The 4,706-nt window shown below is 34.8% G+C and overlaps 1 pseudogene; it reads left to right on the top strand.

Moving 5' to 3' along the window:
* The first annotated feature begins 3,844 nt into the window (after positions 1–3,844).
* Positions 3,845–4,502, top strand: LOC129074079 (CD9 antigen-like; annotated as a pseudogene).
* Positions 4,503–4,706: the final 204 nt, after the last annotated feature.

Here is a 4,706-nt window from a genome sequence, read left to right as displayed (position 1 = left end):
TGCATACCTTCAGGACAGACTTTGTATACCTTAAAAGAAATTACAGATATTACTTAGATCCTAGGTCTATAAATAAAAGATGTTTAAAGAAAGTTTGTTTAAAATAAATGAACACTGACACAGTCCTGAAGCATGTAGCAAAGATATTCAGAAAATGACATTATTTTAACATGCTTGTCCCCTCTTCTTTCAATGACCAGAATCCACTCTCAAGGTTAGTGTGGTGCTAGAAGCTGTACATTCATCTACTTCAACTGAGACATAAATTATAGTCTCATTGGAAACAATTTGGAAAATCCAAGAAAGATAAAAATTCTTACCTTCTCATCAATGAAAGGTAGTAACATTTCTCTCTCCTCCTAATGTTAGTTTTTCTACTAACGTATTTATCTTCTGATGTATTTTTATATGTTTCTATCATTACTAAAGTAAAATATTTTCCAACTTAATAAGAATATTCTAATTTTCCTTTTATACTTGGAAGCAAATACTTGACCTGATGGTTAGTTTTGTTCCATATATATGGTTCTTACCCTTCATCACTTTGCTTCCCATCCCATACTCACAGGCAGGGAAAAAGATGAGCATCTTTTTTTTTTCCTTGCATACTTTATATAGAGTTACATAAGATTGTCTAATATAAGCATAAAACATATTGTACAACAAATAGTACAGTATAGATAGTATTTTCACCTAACAGACAAGGAAATGGTGGCTAAGAGAGGCAGTATAAATTTCCCTAAAGTCACCACAGTTCTGGGACTGGAACACATGTTACCTTCACTAGAAAGTCACCCTCTTTCCATTCTTCTAATAGATTTTCTACTTACTCAACATCTTTTCTATGCAAGGCACAATACTAAAGGCCTTTTTGGAAAGTATAACTAATTTTCACAGATACTTCATGGGGAAGATATTTTGAGCCCAGTTTTGTTAAAGAGGAAATTCTGGTTTGTCATCAAAGTTGGTCTGTAAATCCCCAAAGACTCCCGTATTAACTGATTATTTATATGACATGATTTGAAAGGTTCTGAGGAGTCCCTTATGCAATCTTCTCCTTTCCATATGCTTGCTGTAAAGATCATAATTTAACCATTAGACATTTATTGTTTGGGCTAATTTCTTCCTAGGATCAGAAAAGTTTATGATGGAGATAGGGATTCTCATGCAGAATACATGAAAAACATGTATTTTGGAATACGGGATCCAACATTTAGAGGATTAGCCTAAATGGGGAGCCCCAAAGGACAACTCTAGAAAGCCAAAGATCAGCAGAAGGCATGGCATTGTTGTAGGAAAAAAAAAAATTAAGAGCAACTACTGGAAAAATCTACCTAGGAATTCACATTAGTACAGACTGATTAACTAGGAAATGAAACAAAAATGTAAATGTCCCTTAGTTTTATAGACTTGACTAAATTATTCATCTAATCTCAACTTATAACTGTAATGTTATATATACAATACTTCATCCAAAATACCCTAAAATACCCTAATTACTATATAAACTTTTTGTTAGCCATGACTATGTGAAGGCATTTATTTTCATGTTAGGTACAACATATTACCTAGAGGGCAGAAAAGATAAACATTAAATGTTTTTAATACCAGCAAGTGTCAAACCAGGAACCAAAATTTACAACTTAGAAGCGTAAGAAATTAGGTGGTCAGTTGGAAAAAGTGTCCTCCAGGGACAAGAAAGTTTTGGCAGTGCCATTACAAAGTTTTGCCTACATTCCAACCACCCTGTCATGGCTGACTGCCTTGGTGCCTTTTATCTGGTTTTGATCTCTCCTTCATTTATGTACAGAGTAGATCAAAATCAGGCAACGTTCCATCTGGAATTTTTTGGGTCTGCTTATTCAATGTGGAGACAGAATGGTAAAGACTTGGCAATAATATTGATACAATATGAGAAGTTTCACATCTTTGATTGGATTTCAGCCATCCCAGCAACAATCTCCACCACTGCATTATAAATTTGGGATGTAGCTATCTAACAGAAGGCTAACACAGATTATGAAGAGACAACTGTTTGGCTCATTATAAAGTCAGATGTGTTCTTTGGCATTTGAGTGGACAGCGGAGACTTTGACATTAACACATGGCTCATTAGGAATGAATTTGAGGTTGGCCTTTTGTTGCACTTAAAACAAAATATCTAATATAGAGAAGCAACTCATTGAAAATGCCGATACAATCTCTTAAATATACATAGCTCTACTTTAAAATGAAGGCACCATTTCTCCAGTCATTTGTTGTTAAGATCACAGTGCATGTCTTAAAATTATGAAGAAAACAATGAAATGGTATGAGATCATGTTCCTTTTATCTTTCTTGTTCCTAGTGACAAATACATTGACTTCTCCTGTTCCTCCTAACTGTTTGTCATGTTCCAGAACAGGCTGTCTCGTAGTTTCATGATAGGGTCATGTTTACAGCATTACACAGTAGTTAATGGTCAGTTACAACTTTTTATAATAAATTTGATTTTGCAACTCAGCTGATTCAATTTGAAGCAAGCTGACAAATGAAACATAAAGCAGTTTACTATCTTTAATCTACCAAGCAGAATACTCTTTGATGTTAAGGTGACTTAACAATGTGTACTGAAAGCAGTATGTGCACTTTCAGCATAAATTGTTTATTTAACTTACAGTGTTTATCAGCTTTGCATTTCTTCTAACATACATATTTGTTGTTTCAAATACTTTCAACTTTCCATAATAAAATACAAAGTGTTTCATTTTCAAATAATTTAAATATCATTTTCATTTAATTTTGAACAAGTCTATGTTATAATCTGTTTTGGTGCTCTGTGAATTTAAAATTGCAAACAAATAAAGCTGCTTTCATAATTTATGTATATAAAAAACATGCACCAAGTCAATTGAGAAAAGTATAACTCCCAGTCCTGTCAGTTGTGATGAAAATTACAAATTCCTTATACTTTGAGATATGTTTGTGGAAGCAAATATGATGCTCAGGGAAAGAGCATATCTGTCAAATATTTCATGGACAACATGACATGACTAAAAGCTTCAGAACTGAGTAAAGCTGAGATATATAAAATGGTTTCATGCATTTTTAAATCTTGAAGATTTTAAATAAACAAGTGGTACAAACAGTCCATAAAACAAACAACATAATAGATAAAATTAATTTCTTTAAGCAAAGAAGTTTAGTTTGAGACTAAATGAGTGTCCACAACTGCTTCTTCTCTTTATTACCGGTAGGGCCTCAAACAAGGCATATTTCATACTGCAAATGATGGAATACTCCACTAGGCAGAGATGGACTAAGAACATGGCAGAACTTCTTTTTCTAAAGGGCCTGCCTTGTACTCTAACCATATGAATCTTTATTCTGTTTTATTTTTGTATTCCTTCATGGTTCCTCATGTATAGGAAGCAGTTAAATACTATTTTTAAACACGTAAATGTCTTTTAAATTATTTTATCTTTGTATAAGTTTTCCAAAATAAAAATATTCATGGTTGAGCCTGAATAAATATGATCCCAAAATATGAAATGACAATAACTAAAAAGAAGCACTGAATAGGAATAAGGGTAAGTACTTTCTCAATATGACCAATGATAAACTATTTAAACTGACTCATTTTTTTAATCTGTAAAATGGAGAATGCATTCGCTTTTCCAAACTCCAAACTTGTAAGAAAATAAAAACCCTAAAATAACACTTTTAAAAATATATAAATATATAGGGTTTGGGAAAATAGTATTCATTTAGAATTCATTTAGAAAATCCAACTTTGAAAATCATATCTTAAAAGGATTTGGCCCCCGTCCCACATCAGTGCAGCCCAGCCAGTCCAGGGCTCACCATGACGGTCAAAGGAGGCACCAAGTGCATCAAATACCCGCTCTTGGGCTTTAACTTCATCTTCTGGCTTACTGGGATTGCTTGCCATTAGTTATGACTCCGATTCGACTCAGACCAAGAGCATCTTCGAGCAATACTCATTCCAGCTTCTACACAGGAGTTTATATTCTGATGGGAGTGGGCACCCTCATGATGCTGGTGGGTTTCCTAGGCTGCTGTGGGGCTCTGCAAGAGTCCCAGTGCATGCTGGGATTGTTCTTTGGCTTCCTCCTGGTGATATTTGTGCTTGAAATAGCTGGGGCTATCTGGGGATATTCGCACAAAGATGAGGTGATTAAGGAACTCCAGGAATTTTACAGGGACCCCTACAAAAAGCTAAAATCCAAGGACATGCTATGACAGGAAACACTGAAAGCCATCCACTCTATAGGTTGAATTGTGGTGGTGTGGCTAGGGGTGTGGAACAATTCATCTCAGACATCTGCCCCCAAAAAGGTGTACCTTCAAGCATCACAACGAAGTCCTGCCCTGAGGCCATCAAAGAGGTTTTCCACAACAAATTCCACAACATCAGCGCAGTGGGCATCGGCATTGCTGTGGTGATGATATTTGGCATGATCTTCAGTATGATCCTGTACTGTAATATCTGCAAGAACTGAGAATGGTCTAGCATCCACTTGCACTCCTGAGTAGAAAAGTTTACCCCTGGAGATTGCTGGTTCTTTTCCTGGCATCTTGTTATTGTTTTGGTTTTGTTTTCTTTTTTTGCCACTAATTTTTAGTATTCATTTTGCATTTCTAAACAACAAAAATGGCTACTCTGTGTTTATCTTTTTAATGCTTTATTCAATATTGATAGGTAA

The sequence above is a fragment of the Pteronotus mesoamericanus genome, unplaced genomic scaffold (genome assembly GCF_021234165.1).
Source record: "Pteronotus mesoamericanus isolate MK-2021 breed Mesoamerican mustached bat unplaced genomic scaffold, CSHL_Meso_final contig_46, whole genome shotgun sequence".
Taxonomy (NCBI): domain Eukaryota; kingdom Metazoa; phylum Chordata; class Mammalia; order Chiroptera; family Mormoopidae; genus Pteronotus; species Pteronotus mesoamericanus.
The sequence above is the reverse complement of the archived record's forward strand: the minus strand, read 5'-3'. Positions and strand labels throughout refer to the sequence as shown.